This window comes from Grampus griseus (genome assembly GCF_964374135.1).
Source record: "Grampus griseus genome assembly, chromosome: 14".
Lineage (NCBI taxonomy): Eukaryota > Metazoa > Chordata > Mammalia > Artiodactyla > Delphinidae > Grampus > Grampus griseus.
The window spans coordinates 14,254,124-14,276,167 of record NC_139008.1 but is presented as its reverse complement, the minus strand read 5'-3'; the positions used below and the strand labels follow the sequence as shown (position 1 = coordinate 14,276,167).

Sequence of the window (22,044 nt, the reverse complement as noted above, 5' to 3'; positions counted from 1 at the left end):
AAAACTGAAGAGGAGGGAACACTTCCTAACTTATTTTATGAGGCCAAAACCAGACAAGGACAACACACAATAAAGAAAATTACAGGCCAGTATCTCTGATAGACACAGATACAAAAATCCTCAACAAAATATTAGCAAACCAAATACAACAATACATTAAAAGGATCACACACCATAATCAAGTGGTATTTACCCCAGAGATGCAAGGATAGTTCAACACCTGCAAATCAATCAACATGATACAGCACATTAACAGAATGAAGGATAAAAACCACATGATCATCTCATATGCATCTCAGATGCAGAAAAAGCATCTGACAAGATTCAATGCCAATTTATGATTAAAAACTCTCAATAAAGTGGGTATAGAAGGAATGTATGTCAGTGTAATAAAGGCCATGTGTCATAAACCCACAGCTAACTCAATGGTGAAAAACTGAAAGCTATCCCTCTAAAATCAGGAAGAAGAATAATATGCTCACTCTTGCCACTCTTACTCAACTTAGTATTGGAAGTACTACCCAGAGCAATTAGTAAAAAAAAAGACATCCAAATTGGAAAGGAAGAAGTAAAACCATCACTGTTTGAGGATGACATGATTTTATATATAGAAAACGCTAACGACTCCACCAAAAATCTATTAGAAATAATAAATACAGTAAAATCAACATACAAAAATCTACTGCACTTCTATACATTAACAATGAGCTAGAAGAAAGAGAAATTAAGAAAACAATCCCATTTACAATTGCAAAAAAGGAGATGAAAGACCTGTACACTGAAAACTATAAGACATTATTAAAAGAAATTAAAGAAGACACAAATAAATGGAAAGATATCTGTGCTCTTGGATTAGAAGAATTAACATTGTCTTAGGTGATAAGGACATATATATAATCTACACATTCAATGCATTCCCTATCAATATCCCAAGGACATTTTTTAGAACAAAAAATTCTAAAATGTATGTGGAACCACAAAAGACCCTGAATAGCCAAAGCAATCCTGAAAAAAAAAAAAAAGAACAAAGCTGGAGGAATCACACTCCCTGATTTCCAAATGTATTACAAAAACACAGGAATCAAAACAGCATGGTATTGGCAGAAAAACAGATACATAGATCAATGGAATACAGTTGAGAACCCAGAAATAAACCCATGCATATATAGACACTAATATTTGACAAAGGAGCAAAGAACATACAATGGAGAAAGGATAGTACCTTCAATAAATGGTGTGGGGAAATCTGAACAGTCATGTGCAAAAAATAAGACTAAACCACTATCTCACACCATACACAAAAATCAACTCAAAATGGATTAAAGACCTGAAACCATAAAACGCCTAGAAGAAAACATAGGCAATACGCTCTGACACAGGTCTTAGCAATATCTTTTTTAGATATGTCTCCTCAGGCAAGGGAATCAAGAGCAAAAATAAACAATCAGGACTACATGAAATTAAAAAGCTCTGCACAGCAAAGGAAACCATCAACAAAATGGGAGACAACCTATGGAATGAGAGAAGATATTTGCAAATGATATATCCAATGAGGGGTTAATATCCAAAATATATAAAGAACTCATACAACTCAACAATAACAAAAAACAAACAACTTGATTAAAAAATGGGCAGAGGAGCTGGATAGACATTTTCCCAGTGAAGACATACATATGGCCAACAGGCATATGAAACGATGTTCAACATCACTATTAGAGAAATGCAAATCAAAACCCCACTGAGATACCACCTCATGCCTGTTAGAATGGCTATTATTAAAAAGTCAAGAAATAAGTATTGGTGAAGATGTGGAGAAAAGGGCATCCTTGTGCAGTGTTGGTAGGGATGTAAATTGGTGCAGCCAGTATGGAAAACAATATGGAGATTCCTCAAAAAATTCAGAATAGAACCACCATATGATCCAGCTGTCCCACTTCTGGGTATTAGCCAAAGAATATGTGAACACTAACTTGAAAAGATACATGTACTTCTATGTTCATGGAGGCCTTATTTACTATAGCCAAGATATGGTAACAATCTAAGTGCCCATCAACAGGTAAATAGATAAAGAAGATGTGGTATACATATGTGTATATATGTACACACACACACCACAGACACAATGGAATACTACTCAGCCATAAAAAGATGAAATCTTTCCATTTGCAACAACATGGTGGAACTTGTTATTATACTAAGTGAAATAAGTCAGACAGAAAAACAAATGCTATAGGATTTCACTCATATGTGCAATATAAAAAATTAAACATAAGATAAATGAACGAACCAAACCAAACAAACATATAGATACAGAGAACAAAATAGTGGTTGTCAGAGGGGAAGGAGCACAGGGGAGAGTGAACTAGGGAAAGGGGATCACTGTATGGTGATGGATGGAAACTAAATATTTGGTAGTGAGAATGTGGTAGGGTATACAGCAGTAGAAATGTAACGCTGTACACATGAAAGTTACATAATGTGATAAACCAATGTTACTTCAATTTAAAAATGAATAAAAACATTCATCAGGATAGGAAAGATCCAAGTGTATCACATGCATTCAGTTCATGAAACTCCTATTTCCATTTCACTTACATGCATGTATAAGTAGGTGTTAGGTCATTTTGTAAAATGTATTTATTGTGGTTGTGGTTTAAAAGGTTTGAAGGCACTTGCTCTGGGAGCTGCTCAAGGAGACGGCTCTGAGATAACTTAGGAAACAGAGGACAGTCATAGGAGACCAGCCTGGCCTGCGTCTGTCTGGTTCCGTCCAGTACTCTGATTTCTAGCCCTCCGAGCAAGCCTACCTCCTGGATGAAGGATGCACCCTCAGGCCCGGTGCCTATCAGCAGAAGTCCGCCACAGGCACTAGTACTGCATGCAGCTTTTCTTCCTTTACTGAATGGCAACTAGCCTTCATGAGCCTGGCTTTCTCACACAGGTGGAGCTGCTGCCTCAGAGTAAATATCTTCAGGACCACCATGTGCTGGGTGGGTCTCCTGTGCTTTGTGAAACGTAGGGACAGAGGCCCAGGGGGTCATTCCTGATGGCCAGGAAGGGGTCCAGTGCTGCAGCTAAATATCCTCCTCACCTTCCCCTCGGCCTTAATTCTACCTGTTCTTGTTTCTTAACTACCATCTCCTCCTAAAAGCCTTCACTTTCTCTCCTTATTTTCTGCACCATATTTTTTGCTTCGATTCTGTCCAGTTTCATACTTTTAAATATATCACAGGATGCCCTCTCTTTGCTAGGCATTGTTTTTTTGTATAAATCTTGTCTTTTCTCAGGCATCAGACTCTTGTGAGAAAGGCCTGCATGCCTTTTAAAAATTCTTCATCATGCTAGGCACTTAGTAGATGCCTAGTAAATACTCATTGAACTGAATCAAAATATAGGCTCAGATTTGTCAAATAAACAAGGATCACACCTATTTAGATTATGAGCATGAGTGCTGGTGCAGCCACTATGGAAAACAGTATGGAGGTTCCTCAAAAAACTAAAAATAGAGTTGCCGTATGATCCAGCAATCCCACTCCTGGGCATATATCCGGAGAAAACTATAATTCAAAAAGATACTTGCACCACTATGTTCATAGCAGCACTATTCACAATAGCCGAGACATGGAAACAACCTAAATGTCCATCAATAAATGAATAAAGAATATGTGGTATATATACAATGGAATACTACTGAGCCATAAAAAAGAATGAAATAATACCATTCGCAGCAACATGGATGGACCAGAGATTATCATACCAAGTTAGAAAGACAAATATTATATATCACTTATATGTGCAATCTAAAATATGACACAAATGAACTTATCTACAAACAAACACACAAACAGAACAGACTTGTGGTTGCCAAGGTTGGGGGGGAGGGGGAGTGGGGGAGGGTTGGATTGGGAATTTGGGATTAGCAGGTGCGAACTGTTATACGCAGAACGGATGAACAACAAGGTCCTACTGTAGAGCACAGGGAACTATATTCAATGTCCTGGGATAAACCATAATGGAAAAGAATGTATATATATGAATAACTGAGTCACTTTGCTGTACAGCAGAAATTAACAAAACATTGTAAATTGACTGTACTTTAGTAAATCTTTTAAAACAGAGGATGAGTGCTTATTTCTCAAATTTGGGCTGAATAAAATCATGATAATAAGAATCATAATAATCACCATCCACTGATTGCTTACTATGTGCCAGGACTGTGCACGTGCTTTATATGTATTATTTAATTTTGATCCTCGCAACAGCCCTAGTGTGTTACAAATTATGACCATCGTTGCCATTTTGTCAGTGAGGAAACCGAAGCTTACAGAGGCTGAGACACTTGTCCAGTGTCACATCACTGGTAGGCGGGGTGAGCAAAGACTCCAATCCAGGCTGCGAGTCCCAAAGCTGGGGGCTCCATCATCATTTAGTGACAAATAAAGCAAGGCAAAGGACTCAGCTCTTACAGTCATCACAATCACGATCCAATAATTCATGGACCACAAATCAGACATCGCCATTTGATCCTGCACAGTTGCTTCCTGAAGGAATTACTTTCCCTCAAGCTGACTTGAATTCGTCATTTAACAGAGTGGGGATGACGCTATAAACTACCTCCAAAGGGTTGCCATGGTTAAATGAGATGGTGTGCGAAGTCCTCAGCCCTGTGCCCGGCCCGCAGTGAGTGCTGAGAAAATAGTACCTGGTACCTGCTGTCTGGTTATTATGGGATGGTCCATCCAGCCCTGGGCCTGATTCCATGATTTGCAAGTGGCCTTGATGATGACAATCACATCAAGGTAAAAATGACTACAAAAGAGGCCTTCAGTAGACACTTTTGTCCGAAGATAAGAACTCCATCTTTTTTTAAATGATAAAACCATGACTTACTGAAGTTAAGGAACCTTCTGGAGGCTTCATGCTAATAAGTGATAGAACCAGGTCTGTTTCATCTGTACTTTTGTTTTTGTGATATTAAACATGAAGTTAATGTTGCTACTTGGAAACTCCTTGGGACACATCAGATTCATAATTCTTTAAAAAGTTATGCTTATCTAGTACACAGTGCAGAGATAACAAACCCTCCTGAAACTGTTGGTGGCATTCTTATTTTAGTATTTAATGATCATTAAGCACTATAAAACAGAGACAGAATTATAGGGCATGAGTGCAGCTGTGGCAACATTGCTGCTCTCGACTCCTTTTCCACGGGAGACCCAATTTTGTGAAATATGAAAATGTCCTCACAAACTTCGTGGGCAAAGAAATACTAGACCTACTAAACTAATAAAAAATCCAAAGTGGGCACCACCAAAGCGGAGATTATTTCAGGAATATTATTAAGGGCAAAATAATAGCTTTAAAGCAAAATGATGGAGATTAGATGCCAGACATTTTGGAACAGCAAGTATAATCACTGACCTGTTCTAAAAGGATGAAGTCGAGATGATTTATCTGAACATTGCACAAGATTTGGAAGTGTCTGGTGTCCTTTACTTCCCCCTCACCGTGAGCATGCTTCATGGCGATTCAGCCTCATTTCTGGCTTGAGGTGTCATGCATTTTTCCATGCGTGACTGAGTTTCTCTTTTCAGGGTGGTTTGAGGAGCTCCTCATGAGATATATTTATGGATCATTTCATGGGAAAAGGCTAGGGCTGTTTGCATCGAGTTCTAGTAGGAGTAACCTGAGTTCTGAGACTATTAGGGTGAGCAAAGGTCAAGGGGCAGGGATTTTCTTTGCAAAAAATCGACGTCCTTTTCTCTCTATAGTGCCCACCTGGGAGGGACATTCTGCTGACCTCAGGTGTCCAGGCTCACAGGTGTGTTCCCTGCCCTGGGAAGACACAGTTCCCTCAGGACATCATGTTTCTTCTTTAGGGTCCCTTTTTTGGGTCTTTTTCTCATATAAGCCTGTGATATCTGTGACCTGATGTGATACTCAGTTTCCTGTCTCTGGTCATCACAGGACTTCCTGAAGGCTGGGGATTAGAATGAAGACTGACCATGAAAAAGTGTGTTCGGCCTTAAAGGTGGCTTTGCAGGTGGCCTGAGGACCAAGGGGGCTTCTCCAGGGACACTTAGTGTTAACCAGTGCAGTGGATTCCTCAGGGACTGGGGAAGGTCGGTCCAGCTCGGTGCTGTGCTGTGTCATCACCCCATGTTTTTGTTATTCCCTGTGAGCTGTGTGGAGACAAGTTGGGGCAGAGGTTAACGGGCTCATAAATTATTACCAACATGTACCAAGTTCAAAATGGCTTTCACGTAACATTGTTTCTCATGAAAGGTAGTCTGGAGATTCTAATCCCCATCCACCAGGGGGTCAACTGGGAATCCCCCATGGGAAGCAAGAGGTTGCTGAAGCGGGTGGTTGGCAGTGCTGGAACCTGCCTTCTGACCCCAGAACCCCCTCCACCCCACAGGCCCTCCTCCCTCCTGGTGAAGCAGCGGGAAGGAGGGGGCAGACGTTCTGGGCCCCCAACACCAGTTGCTACTCTCCTTGTAGGGGAGTTGGCTCTTGTGAAGATGGGCGTTCACCGCTAGCCCAGCTGGGCTCAGTGTTTGATGGACAGCGACAGTGTGAGTTAGGGTTTCTCAAGAAAACCCCAAAGTTTTGTCACTCGTAAATGCACATTCCAGTCAACTTGAAATTTTACAGCAGTTCCCCTTAGGCACTTTATTTTTCCTGGAAGCTGTTCAGGATTGGGGTGTTCGGACTCAGGAGCACTCTGGTAACCAAGGCTCTGGCAGGAGAACGTTCCAAGAAGCTGCAGCAGCCCCTCCCTCTACAGGGTGTGCCAGGGCAGCCCTCGGTCACCCATGGCCTCAGACCCTGCTTTGCTCTGGTTACACATCTCCTGAGAGTTACTGGGGAGGATCAGGGCAGGGATGATTCTAGAAACCCCAGTATCTGCTCCAAGAACACTTCCAACACTCTATCGAGGCAATATATAAATAAGACAAAGAAAATCCATCTCTATTATTTGCCTGGAACTAAAATCAAAAAGCTCTCTAATATTTTTCTTCTCTGCCTCCATATTTTAGTAGAAATTCTATTTTTAACATCTGCCATGATTTAAAAAATATTTTTTTAATACCGTGCATTTAAAAAAATTATTTTATTTATTTTTGGCTGCATTGGGTCTTCGTTGTGGTGTGCGGGCTTCTCACTGTGGTGGCTTCTCTCGGTTGCACAGCACGTGTTTCAGTAGTTGTGGCTCGCGGGCTCTAGAGCGCAGGCTCAGTAGTTGTGGTGAACGGGCTTAGTTGCTCCGCAGCATGTGTGATCTTCCCGGACCAGGGCTCCAGTCTGTGTCCCCTGCATTGGCAGGCGAATTCTTAACCACTGCACCACCAGGGAAGTCCCACCATGATTTGTTATTTTGCAGCAAAATAAAAACTACGTAGCTCTTTTAGTTGATGTGGACACCCAGAGGAATTCACTTTTATAGCATCAATAATTGTTTTCCTCCAAATCAATCATTTGAACGGAACAGTCCACAAAATATTTCCTACAGAGAGAAAGCAGTAGGCACATCTGATTTCTTAGCATGTTCTGGGAGTGAGTAGAATTGACTGGAGCATTATAAAGTAAAATCTGCATTTATTCCACGACAATGGGATGTGAGGCAATGATGTATTTTTAGATATACAGTAGTTACCCCTTACCTGAGGGGGATACATTCCAAGACCCCCACTGGATGCCTAAAGCCTTGGATAGTACCAAGCCCTATATATACTATAATGAAGTTTAATTTAGAAATTAGGTACAGTAAGAGATTAACAACTAATAACAAAATAGAACAATTATAAAAATATACTGTAATAAAAGTTATATGAATGCGGTCTTTCATAATAATTGGGTTAGCCGAAAAGTTCATCCCAGTTTTTCTATAACATCTTATGGAAAAACTGGGATGAACTTTTTGGCCCACCCAATATCTTATTGTACAGATTTAATGTCTTTTCTATCTTAACTAAGCACTTATGTGCTGTGGCCATATCTTTTACAGTTTGAGGTGGGACAGCAAATCTAGCATGAATTTCTTTTTCCTTCTTCACAGTGTCATGGACAGATTTGTTCTTAACAGTAGATCTTGGCAACTTCAGCATATGATTTTTTCCCTTCCCTTATTAAGTAGAGAACTTTTACATTCTCACGTAACAGAAGCACTTTACGGCTTCTCTTTGGCACATCCAAATTGCCAACATCCCTCCTCTGGCACCCTGGGGCCATTATTAGGTAAAATAAGGGTCAGTTGAACACATTCAATCTGATAACAGAGCTGGCTACTAAGTAACTAATGGGCAGATATGCTGGACAAAGAAATGATTCGTGTTTCGTGTTTGGTAATTGCAATCATTGTTGCTTTTTTTTTTATCTTTTGCGGTACGCGGGCCTCTCACTGTTGTGGCCTCTCCCGTTGCGGAGCACAGGCTCCGGACGCGCAGGCTCAGCAGCCATGGCTCACGGGCCCAGCCGCTCCGCGGCATGTGGGATCTTCCCGGACCGGGGCACGAACCCGTGTCCCCTGCATCGGCAGGCGAACTTTCAACCACTGCGCCACCAGGGAAACCCCCATTGTTGCTTTTGTTGTGGTCATCCATTTACAATGCTTGGTGTCAGTTTATCTATCTCTTGTAAAAATAAAACACAGTGTGTGTGTGTGTGTGTGTGTGTGAAAAAAAAAATGATTCGTGTCCTGGGTGGGACAGAGCTGACGATGTGAGATTTCCTCACACAACTCAGAACGGCAAGCAGTTTACAACTTACGACTCGTTGATTTCCAGAATTTTTCATTTAATATTTTTGGACTGAGGTTGACTGCAGGTATCTGAAATCGCAGAACGTGAAACCACGGATAAAAGGAGACTACTGTATCTCCTTTATTGCCTGTGGGCTCCTTGAGGGCAAAGGGTATGACTTGCTCGCCACTGTGTCCTCAGCATCTGGCACTGTTTATTGATTTGCTTTAAGTTGAGGAAGAAAAAGCTCTGTCTTTGTATTTTGAAAGGTTTATTCTAAAAGGCCCAGGAAGGCTATTCTTAAAAGGAAAGCAGCTTTTTGAAAACACATCTCCAGATACTGAAATCACAGAAAGGCACCTTAGCATTTCCTTGCCAGTCAGAACGAGTTCTCTGTGGATACCCAGGCTTCCAGGCAGAGACCGCGTAATAGTCATGGGAGCCACCCCAGTCCTTCTGCCCCAGAGCAGGGGGCAGTACAGAGTTCCCTCTTACGACTTGAGGGAGCAACTTTACTGAGCCCATTGTGTGCCAGACATTGTTCTAAGTATTTTGCATATATTGTTCCACTTAGATCATCACCAACGGATGAGGTAGATATTCTATGCCTCCTTTTATAAATACAGACATTGAGGCTTAGTGAGATTAGCAATTATGTGAGCAATTTTGCTCACAGGTCTTAGCAGGCTCTGGTTGCAAGTCACAGAGACCCACTGGGGCTTAATCTTGCAAAGGAAGAAAGGTAGGGAGGGGCAAGGAGGGTTATTTTAAGGATCCTGGGATGTTTTGCTGAACCCAAGGGCAGACTTGCCACTAGACTCAGGAAAGTGTTTTGAGTCCGAATCTGGAAAGTGCTGGGAACCCAGGAAACACACCCACGATTCATCTCTCTCCTCCTGCAGAATGGTTTCTTTTTCTTGGCAACCTCATCCTTGTACAGAATAATAGCTGCCCCGCAACTCAAGTCATAAATTATAGGTCCAGGCACTTGTAAAACCTGATTGTTCCTCTGTCTCGATTCTAAACTCCTTAGAGAGACACTTGTGTCTTCTTAGAAGGGCCTGGAGCCAGGCACACACATATGGTTGCAAGAATCTCTCCACGTGTAGAAAGATTGAGAGACAGATTCTAGACAAACAATGGAAAGATCATGGGATGGGCAAACACTAAAAAACCTACCAGCTGTATACCAAGCTCACACAACTAGTAAGATTTAAATTACTGTCTATCCAACTCTGTTTCAAACAGACTTTGGGCTTTTTCTACTCCTATGATGCCTTTTTTTTTTTTTTTTTTTTGCAGTACACGGGCCTCTCACTGCTGTGGCCTCTCCCATTGCGGAGCACAGGCTCCGGACGCACAGGCTCAGCGGCCATGGCTCACGGGCCTAGCCGCTCCGCGGCATGTGGGATCTTCCCGGACCGGGGCACGAACCCGTGTCCCTTGCATCGGCAGGTGGACTTTCAACCACTGCGCCACCAGGGAAGCCCCCTATGATGCTTTTAAAAATCCTGTTTGATACTTTCTTTTTTGTGCCTTTTAGCCTCCCAAGAAGGCTATCAGTTTAAAAACCATATGATCTCAATACTCACAGAAAAAGCATGTGAGAAAATTCAACATCCATTCATGATAAAAACTCTCAAAGTTGATATAGAGGGAACATATTTCAACATAATAAAGGCCATTTATGACAAACCCACAGCTAATATCGTACTCAATGGTGAAAAGCTGAAAAATTTTTCTCTAACGTCAGGAACAAGACAAAGATGCCCCCTTTTGCCAATTCTATTTGACATAGTATTGGAAGTCCTAGCCACAGTTATCAGACACCAAAAACAAATAAAACGCATCCAGATTGGAAGGGAAGAAGTAAAACTATCACTGTTTGCAGATGACATGATATTATATATAGAAAGCCCTAAAATTTTTACCAAAAAACTTCTAGAGCTCCTCAATGCATTCAGTAAAGTTGCAGGATAGAAAATTATTGAAGTCTATTGCATTTCTATACACTAATAATAAAGTATCAGAAAGAGAAAGCAAAAGAAAATCCCATTTTCCATTGCATCAAAAAGAATAAAATACCTAGGAATAAATCTAACTAAGGAGGTAAAAGACCTGTACTCAAAAAGTATGACATTGATGAAAGAAATTGAAGATGACACACATGGAAAGATATACTGTGTTTTCAGACTGGAAGGATTAATAATGTTAAAATGACCATACTACCCAAGGCAATCTACAGATTCAATGCAATCCTTATCAAAACACCAATGGCATTTTTCATAGAACTAGAACAAATAATTCTAAAATTTGTATGGAAACATAAAGACCCCAAATAGCCAGAGCAATCTTGATAAAGAAGAAAAGAGCTGGAGGTATCATGCTCCCTGACTTTTGATGACAAAGCTACAGTCATCAACACAGTATGGTACTGAGAAAGACACATATCATATGATATCACTTATATGTGGAATCTAAAAAAGAGTACAAATGTACTATCTACGAAACAGAAATAGAGTTACAGATGTAGAAAACAAACTCATGGTTACAAGGGGGGTAGGGGGAGGAATAAATTGGGAGATTGGGATGGACATATACTATGTATTACATATACTATGTGTTAATACACTGTATATATTAATAAAATAGATAACTAATAAGGACCTGCTTTAGAGCACAGGGAACTCTACTCAAATCTATGTAATGGCATATATGGGGAAAGAATATTAAAAAGTGGATATATGTATAACTATTCACTTTGCTGTACACTTGAAACTAACACAACACTGTAAATCAACTATACTCCAATAAAAATTAAAAAAAACCCAGCATGGTACTAGCACAACAACAGACACATTGATCAATGGAACAAAATATGGAGTCCAGAAATAAAGCCATACACTTATGATCAATTAATCTATGAAAAAGGAGGCAAGAATATACAATGGGGGAAAGAGTCTCCTCCATAAGTGGTGCTGGGATATTTAGACAGCTACATGTAAAAGAATGAATAGAACATTTCCCACACCATATACAAAAAGAAACTCCAAATGGATTAAAGACCTAAAATGTAAGACCTGAAAACATAAAACTCCTAGAAGGGAACATAGGCAGAACACTCTTTGACATAAATTGTGGCAATAATTTTTTTGGGGTCTCCTAAGGCAAAGGAAACAGCAAAAATAAATAAATGGGACCTAATTAAACTTAAAAGCTTTTGCACAGCAAAGGAAACCATCAACAAAACAAAAAGACAACCTATTGAGTGGGAGAAAATATTTGCGAATGTTATGACTGATAAGAGGTTAAGATCCAAAATATATCAACAGCTTATACAACTCAGTATCAAACAACGCAGTTTAAAAAATGGGCAGAAGACCTGACTAGACATTTTTCCAAAGACATACAGATGGCCAACAGGCACATGAAAAGATGCTCAACGTTGTTAATCTTCAGAGAAATGCAAATCAAAACGACAATGAGGTATTACCTCACACCAGTCAGAAGGGCCATCATGAAAAAGTCTACAACTAATAAATGCTGGAGAGGGTGTGGAGAAAAGGGAACCCTCCTACACTGTTGGTGGGAGAGTAAGTTGATGCAGCCACTGTGGTAAACAGCAGACCCTCCAAGCTTCACATAGCTTAGACAATATGTCACAAGACTCTTAACCACTCCCTATAGATAACACCTCTGATGTATGGGTCACTATAACAGTTGCCTAAGTTGTTTTTTAGGAACTAGTTCTTGCCCAACTCAAACTGGCCAAGACCACTGACCATTCATCTGGGCCTGTGTGATGTCCACCTTTTGACATCAGAGGGCAGAAAACTTCACCCTCAGATAGTGCTAATGCTGCCATTTTCTGAACACGCATACTATGAAGCGTGATGCTCAGTTGCACCTGCGCAGAACAACAATCACCTTCCCTGCACCTCTGACAACCCTACACTCTTTCCCCATAAATATCCCAAGCCCCTGGCCTTGAAGGAGGCAGATTTGAGACGTATTCTTCCATCTCCTCTCTTGGCTGTCTCGTGAATAAACCCTTTCTTTGCTACAAACATTGGCATCTGTTTGGCTTCCTGCCTGTTGGGCAAATGAACCTGGTTAGGTAGTACTTTCCTCTATAAAAGCAACCTTCTCTCCTCTGTTCTCTGGACTTGCCTATGGTTTGCCATATTTTGCATGTCCTGATTGCGATTCTCTGCTATTCACGAATAAACACGTTTTGTTGGTACTATAACTGGCTCTTTTGTTTTTTTTAAGGTCAGTATTACATGATGATCAGAAGTGGAATCCCAAGGAGACAAACCCCTGAGAAATTAATGAACCCTGGAGCCACGGGAGGTGCTCACTCAGGCCCATTCTGCCCTCTGCTTCTGTGAGTTGTCTTTTTCCTTTCAGTTAAGTCTTCTCTCAGATGGGAGCTCCCTCCTTTCAGTTGAGCTCCGGCTTTATTTGGGATCTGTTTAAAGGTTTTGTCCTTTCTGGGGAGTGCTTGTTTTTTTTTTTAAAACTTAAAAAAAGATTTTTGTTTATTTTTGGCCGCGTGGGGTCTTCGTTGCTGTGCGCCGGTGGCGAGCGGGGGCTACGCTTTGCTGTGGTGTGCAGGCTTCTCATTGCAGTGGCTTATTTTGTTGCGGAGCACGGGCTGTAGGAGCGCGGGCTTCAGTAGTTGCGGCACGCGGGCTCTAGAGTGCAGGTTCAGTAGTTGTGGCGCACAGGCTTAGTTGCTCTGCAGCATGTGTGATCTTCCTGGAACCAGGGTTCAAACCCGTGTCCCCTGCATTGGCGGCGGATTCTTAACCACTGCGCCACCAGGGAAGTCCCTCGTTTGTTTTTTGAACCTCTGGTTTTGAGTAATGGAATCCCAATCTGCTAAATTTTCTCAGGAGGGTCCTCCTTCTGGGACTCCAGCAGGTTTTATGTTTAAAAAATAATACACCTTGGGACTTCCCTGGTGGCACAGTGGTTAAGAATCCGCCTGCCAATGCAGGGGACACGGGTTCGATCCCTGGTCCAGGAAGATCCCACATGCCACGGAGCAACTAAGCCCGTGTGCCACAACTACTGAGCCACTGCTCTAAAGCCCGCGTGCCTAGAGCCCGTGCTCCACAACAAGAAGTCACCGCAACGAGAAGCCTGGGCACCGCAACGAAGAGTAGCCCCCGCTCGCCGCAACTAGAGAAAGCCCACGCACAGCAAGGAAGACCCAACGCAGCCAAAAATCAAATAAATTAAAATAAAATAAAAAAGATCTCTAGAGTATATTTAAAAAATTATACACCTTTAAAAAATATCACTTATATGTGGAATCTAAAATAATGATACAAATGAACTTATTGACAAAACAGAACAGATTCACAGACATGGAAAACTTATGGTTACTGAAGGGAAAAGGGGCTGGGGGAGGGATAAATTAGGAGTTTGGGATTAACAGATACACACAATTATATATAATATAAACAACAAGGACATACTGTATAGCACAGGGAACTACAGTCAATATCTTGTAATAACCTATAATGGAAAAGCGTTGGAAAAAGTATACATACACACACATATTATACATATGTATATATACTGAATTACTTTACTGTACACCTGAAACATTGTAAATCAACTATACTTCAATAAAAACCCAAACCAAACCAAAAAACAAAAGGAAAAAAAACCGAAAAACTTATACACATTTTAAACTAATTTGACCAGCCTAACCAAAAACAATTTAGAACTCCAATTGCCATCATGGGGAACTTACGATCTCCCCAGACTTGCTTCTCTTAGAACCAAATTAGAAGACCGAGGCTCTAAAGTACAACAAACTGAATGGGGCGCCTGTTTCAAACGCCAGTTTCAACTGGTACCTTGAGGCTTCTAAGCATATTCGGGACACTAAAACTGCCTCTTTACAAAATACCATTTCTAAATAATTAATCAATGTGAACAAACAACTGAAGACAAAAAAACCTTTGAAGTTTCCTTTTCCCCTTCCCCGTCCTCTTTGTCTCCAACCCCACCTCCTTCATACCCTCCTCTTCCTCATTCGAATTCTCTCACTGAACTTTGCTTTTTCTCCAAACCTCTCCCTACTTCTTCCTCATCTGAACCCATCAGAACCTGTCGCATTAAAATCAGACCCTCTGAAGATTCTAATGCTAAGCCCCTAATTTTCAATGCCCCCGCCCCCTGGACTAAGGCTGAACTACAAGCCACAAAGATTTTCCTAGAGTAGAGCTAAGGATCCCCCATATATTTCCCGAGGAATTTAATGTAGCTGTTCAGACTTACCGACCAGGTTTCTCAGACTTATACCGTGGAGCTCACATGTTTGCTGGTGAAAGCCAGGCCCAAGACTGGATGAAAACAGCGCTTTGGGAAAGTCCTGAGAAATCTCTAGTACTGCAAATGAAAGCTCAACCCCCTGCCTTGATATAGGATCAGGCTCGGGCAAACTTAAATGACTTCACCTGGCTTTCTCCAAGCCTACTGATTGAAATAAGATTCAGCCTTGCACCCAGACACACAGTGAGCCTGTGCATGATTGTTATAGCCAGTTCCCAATGATTTTTAAGGAAAATTCTGGCCTTTCTATGGATGTTGATTGCACTTGGGTAGCCTTCAACTCAGTTTATTAATGGGCTGAACCGGGATCTTTCCCTTCTAGTTAAAAGGACCAGGATGGAATGGGAAACCATGTTCCCTCCTAATTCCCAGTGACGGGACTCTGGGCTTTCCCCAATCCTTCCTCTTAACCAGCTTGGAGTGGGATGAATCTCTGTCTTTAACGATACCAGAGTTACCCTCTCAGGGCTCAATCCCACTATTATTCACATCCCTTGCCTGGGAGTACTGAAACGGTTCAAATAGTGGTGGTCTCTAATAAACTTAACATGTTCCTACCTCTAAACCTGTTCCCTTTTGTTTAGTTCCTCTAAGAGATACACTTTTCCCCTTTGTTCCTCCACCCCTACCCATTTATTAGGTGGAGATTTCTTAAAGAAATATTGTCTGGAATTTCTTCCTCCCCAAAAGGGGAGCTAATTCTAGAATTTGACAGTAGTGTTACCAAGCAAGGGCTTGCTGCCAGACACGCATAGAAGTCAATTCTATGGTACCGGCTTTTGAAAAAAAAAGAGCTTTATTGTGAGGTTGACCAGCAAGCAGATAGAAGGCAGGGCTCAACTCTGTCTCCTTGATCCCGGGTTAGGGGGTTAGGGGAATTTCAAACTTGGCAGAAGTTGATTGGATAGCCTCAAATCAGTACATATAAGATAATCAAGGTACTTAGGCTGCTGGAAGCCAGATTTTCCTTATTTTAGGACCTCTCCCTTCTTAAAGCCCTCTGGTGGCAACACCTCTATTCTTTGAGTTCCACAGACTGAAGATATTTGGTTCTGGGCTCATCCTGGAGACATGGGTTCCCATCTTGCACATGCACAGTGCTGTCTCTATAAAACAACTTCAGGTCTGATTAATCACCAACCTGTTTTAAGAAAGCAAAACCAGTTTAAGCCAGTTGACGTTTTATGTGCTATTTCAGAAGCAACCAAAATAGCCTACAAGGTGAATCCAATGACCCTTTGGATGATATAACGTTACCTGGATCCTCTAGTTTATTTCAATAGGTAAACAACTTGCTTCTCTGCTTCCTTTCTCAGGCCTCTTTGCAGGACAGCATCTACCTGTTAAAATTTTTAGCCTTTAAGGGACACAAAGTCTCCAAGGGAAAACTGCAGTTTGTTCAAACTCAGATTTCATAGTTGGGGCACCTGATCTCAAAACAAGGGTTACATTTAGATCCAAACAGGTTTCATGGCATCCTGAACGTCCCCAAACTCAAAGCTAAGCTTGGGCTAGTTGGCTACTCTTGAAATTGGAAAAGCTTGATAAATTCCCCTGCCCTTGCTTGGCCTGTGAAATCTTTTGCTAACAGCTCTTTCTCGCTGTAATAATCTTAACACTGCCACTCTTCTCCCCTCCTCTATGGACAATATTCCTCATGACTGACTCTGACAGATTACCTCCTGACGCCCGTGATGACTTATAGGGAACTCCTTTTGGATAACACTGACTTTTTGTGGGTTTACTAATGGTTCTTATTTAAAAGGTGAACACGGTAAGTATTATGCTGGGTATGCTCTTGTAACTCTTTTGAAGCCATCAAGGCAGCACCTTTGTCCTTGGCTACGTCAGCCCAATAGGCTGAACTGTACGCTCTTGCTTGGGCCTGCGTTTTGGCCGAGGGTAAAGCTGTAAATATCTCTACAGACAGTAGATATGCTTTGGAGTAGCTTATGACTTTGGAATGCTATGGGAAGAGTGAGGCTTCCTCACTTCCAGTGGGGACCAAATTTAAAATGGCCCTTATGTTCAGGAATTATTAGATGCCATACTCTTGCCAGGGAATGTAAATTGGTGCAGCCACTATGGAGAACAGCTGGGGCACGTCCCTCACAGCCCCCCACGTTAATGACCATCATGAGGGCAGGTGTTTCCCTTTAATAAACCAGCAGGTGGAGCCGTTCTGGCCTAAGGATTAGCAATCACTAGCTGGGGCTGGGAGCAAGTAGGGTGTAGGGGAAGCAGGGGCTGGTCAAGCAGAGGATGTACAAAGAGCAAGAAAACAGCCTGACCAAACACACGGCAGAGGTTTAGTTGTTGGTTCCTTTGATAGTAGCGTTCTTTTCAGAAATATCAGGGAGGTGGTTTCCTTCAACCTCCAGGGAATCAAGCTTGGAATGCCCAGGGACCTTGATAACTGGCCAAAGTGGCTGGCATAATCTTGCTGGTAAAATGAGCGGCTCTTTTGCTCTTTTAAGATCAACACTATTAAACCACGTCACAAAAAAGCTGAAGTTAAAATTTTTATCTTCACAATTGAGGGTGAATGAACTGGTTGGTTAGCCCATGTCTGCTACTTCACTTACTGAATGAGTGTCCTAAAAATAAAATATTAATATCCTGATACTTATACTAAATCCTGGACCCTGAAATGGAATCCTGCCCCCAGACCCTTATTTAACTTCACATTCTCCATCTGTAAAGGATGTATAAAAACAGGAGAACTTTGTAGACAGTCAGGGAAATGAAATGATATCTGAAAAACACTCAAGACACACAATTACTATTTGCTTTGTACTAATGGAAAGTACTGAATTGCCAACACATGCAGGGAAAATTTAGCTGTATTTGTTATTTTGTTTGGGCACAACTTGGTAAAGAAATTGCTCAGAATAGTTTCTCTGAAGAGCTTTGGGTACACTTACTATCATTTGCAAACCTTGGAAAAGGACTTAATTTTTATTGAAGGGAGCTGGAATCATAAAATGGAACTTCTGCAATGAATCTGTAAAATAATAAAGAAGTCAGAGAAAAGTCTGTCATTTGATATTGTTTGGTCCTTTAAAAAGGGAAATATTTCCTATAAAGACATTTAATGCCAAGGCGGAGGGGGTGGGAGAGGGGTGGATTGGGAGTTTGGGATTAGCAGATGCAAACTTGTATATACAGAATGGATAAACAACAATGTCCTACTGGAATTCCCTGGCGATCCAGTGCTTAGGACTCCACACTCTCACTGCTGAGGGCCCAGGTTCAATCCCTGGTTGGGGAACTAAGATACCACAAGCTGCACGGCATGGCCAAGAAAAAAAAAAAAAAGTCCTATATAGCACAGGGAATTATCTATATTCAATATCCTGTTTTAAACCATAATGGAAAAGAATATGAAAAAGAATGTATCTATAACTGAATCACTTTGCTGTACAGCAGTAATTAACACAACATTGTAAATCAACTATACGTCCATAAAAAATTTAAAAAAAAAGAATGTAAGAGACCCATGAGCTCTTTGGGGGTGTTATGGTATGAAGTAAAGAGAAATGGCAAATTACCTGTCACCCCTGCCTGCCTCTCTGCCTCACACCATGGCTTTTGAGAGAGGTGCAGGAAGTAAACATGGGGTGTTAGATGTCATGAGGCAGACGGCTGGGTAATAGGTGAGTAGCTGCATACTCTGCATTTCACAGATTTTACAAGTGTGTATTGGAAATCATGATCAATTTATGAGAAGGAGGAAAGTGGACTCTATTGAGATGCAGCAAATGAAAACAGGCTAAGGAAATAAAGGCTCAGAATAAAGTGAATTAATTCTCTTAAAAAAAAATCTGTGTTTTGCACTCCACTTTGTTTCTGCACCATTTGCTGGCTATTCCTGAAGGAGAAGGACTAATTTTAAAAACTGAAATGTGTTCTGAAATGTTAAATATCTCCCTGCTCAGAAATCTAATTTAACACAGTAACTTATCTCAAAGAGGCTTCCCTTTTTCGAACGCTCCTACACTGTTGGTGGAAATGTAAGTTGGTGCAGACACTGTGGAAAACAGTTTGGAAGTTCCTCAGAAAACTAAAAACAGAATTACCATATGATCCAGCAATCCCACGCCTGGGCATATATATCCAGACAAAACTTTAATTCAAAAAGATACATGCACCCCTGTGTTCATAGCAGCACTATTCACAATAGCCAAAACATGGAAACAACCTAAATGTCCATCGACAGATGAATGGATAAAGAAGATGTGGTACATATATACAATGGAATACTACTCAGCCATAAAAAATGAAATAATGCCATTTGCAGCAACATGGATGGACCTAGAGATGATTGTACTAAGTGAAGTAAGTCAGAAAGAGAAAGAAAATACCACATGATATCACTTATATGTGGAATCTAAAATATGACACAAATGAACCTATATATGAAACAGACAGACTCACAGACATAGAGAACAGACTTGTGGTTGCCAAGGGGAGGTGGGGTGGGGAGGGATGGGCTGGGAGTTTGGGGTTAGTAGATGCAAACTATTATATATAGAATGGATAAACAACAAGTTCCTACTGTATAACACAGGGAACTATATTCAATGTCCTGAGATAAACCATAATGGAAAAGGATATAAAAAAGAATTTATATATATGTATAATTGAGTCACTTTGCTGTACAGCAAGAACTAACACAACATTGTAAATCAACTATACTTCAATTAAAAAAAAAAAGATAGGGCTTCCCTGGTGGCGCAGTGGTTGAGAGTCCACCTGCCGATGCAGGTGACACGGTTCGTGCCCCGGTCCAGGAGGATCCCACATGCTGCGGAGCGGCTGGGCCCGTGGGCAATGGCCGCTGAGCCTGCGCGTCCGGAGCCTGTGCTCCGCAACGGGAAAGGCCCGCTTATCACACACACACACACACAAAAGATACTTCCCTTCTTCTAATTGCCTGGTAATAATTTTTGCCCAAAAGTAACATAGTGTGACCATGCAGAAACAGAATGATACAGGACCTCTGTTTTAAAAAGGAAAATTATGAGATCAGAAATACGGGTCTCCCTTTAAGAAGTGAATCATCTTTAAAATAAAAGGAAACTCTGAATAAGATCACTTTGACCCAAAAGTGCTTGTTAATTCAGATGCTGTGCTGTAAAATGGCTTAGTTTTCTGTTGATAAGAAAATAAAATTTACAAGCTCCACAGGACACACCTCAAAGCTCTTCAAGTCTTTCTAGCTTTTATCCTCTAGTTAGCATCACCTATGTGGATAGGGTCCTGTGTGGATGTCTAGGCTTCTGGGCATTTCTCTGTGGAATAGAGAGTTCTTGTCACCTATTGCTCTCAAGAGCAATTTTGGAGACACCGAGTCAGATTTTGACATCCTGTTAGGTAATGATGTCACTTAAACCTCACCCTGTGAGATAGACTGGGTATTTTCTCCATTTTAAAGGTGAAGATATTTAATTTAATTTTTTATTGAAGTATAGTTGATTTACAATGTTGTGTTAATTTCTAGTGTAGAGCAAAGTGATTCAGATATATATATATATATACACACTTTTTTTTTTTTTTTTGGCCGAGTCACACAGCTTGTGGGATCTTAGTTCCCCGACTAGGGATTGAACCCGGGCAGTGAAAGCGCAGACCTCCAGGGAATTCCCTACATACATATATTCTTTTCCATTATGGTTTGTTACAGGATATTGACTATACTTCCCTGTGCTATACAGTAGGACCTTGTTTAGCTATTTCTTATACAGCAGTATCTTCTAATGCTAAATTCCTAATATATCCCCCCACTTCCCCTTTGGTAACCATAAGTTTGTTTTCTTTCTTTTTTAAAAATATATTTATTTAGGCTGCGCCAGGTCTTAGTTGTGGCACATGGGATCTTTGTTGTGGCATGTGAGATCTTTTAGTTGCGGCATGTGAACTCTTAGTTGCAGCATGCATGCGGGATCTAGTTCCCCGACCAGGGATCAAATCCAGGCCCCCTGCCTTGGGAGTGCAGAGTCTTACCCATTGGACCACCAGGGACGTCCCATAAGTTTGTTTTCTATATCTGTCTGTTTCTGTTTTATAAATAAGTTCATTTGTATAATTTGTTTAAATTCCACATACGATATTTGTCTTTCTCTGACTTACTTCACTTAGTATGATCATCTCTAGGTCCACCCATATTGCTGCAAATGGCATGATTTCATTCTTTTTTATGGCTGAGTAATATTCCATTGTATATATGTACCACATAATTTTTATCCATTCATCTGTTGATGGACATTTAGGTTGCTTCATGTCTTGGCTACTGTATATAGTGCTGCTATGAACACTGGGGTGCATGTATCTTTTCCAATTATAGTCTTCTCCAGATATAAGCAGGATCATATAGTAACTCTATTTTTAGTTTTTTCAGGAACCTCCATACTGTTCTCCATGGTGGCTGCACCAATTTACATTCCCACAAACGTAGGAGGGTTCCCTTTTCAAGGTGAGAATATTTTAAAGGTGAGGGTATTTTCTCCATTTTAAAGGTGAGAAAGCCCGTGTTAGACCCTGGGCCCTGGTGCTATGTCCTGCCCATGAGGAAAGCAATGTCTTCTTTTTTTTTTTTTTTGCAGTATGCGGGCCTCTCACTGTTGTGGCCTCTCCCGTTGAGGAGCACAGGCTCCGGACGCACAGGCTCAACGGCCATGGCTCACGGGCCTAGCCGCTCCACAGCATGTGGGATCTTCCAGGACCGGGGCACGAACCCGTGTCCCCTGCATCGGCAGGCGGACTCTCAACCACTGCGCCACCAGGGAAGCCCCAGCAATGTCTTCTTGCTCAGCCACCAGCTTGTTCTGCGGCCCTGAAGGTATATCAGCAAACTTCTCTGAAATAATGTTAAAAACAATATATTGTGCATGTGCTCCGGGATGGGTTTAGGCTTTGCATCCATTATCAGCTCCATTTTACTGATGAG

At 41.3% G+C, this 22,044-nt stretch overlaps 1 pseudogene across 1 annotated transcript in view; it reads right to left on the bottom strand.

The window, feature by feature from the left end:
• LOC309832249 (chromobox protein homolog 1-like) overlaps positions 1-6,153 on the bottom strand; it is a 37,068-nt pseudogene extending 30,915 nt beyond the window's left edge. Inside the window, exon 1 of the transcript in view lies at positions 6,005-6,153. The product of the transcript in view is annotated as a chromobox protein homolog 1-like (transcript). The remainder of the gene's footprint in view (positions 1-6,004) is intronic.
• Between the last annotated feature and the right edge of the window lie 15,891 nt (positions 6,154-22,044).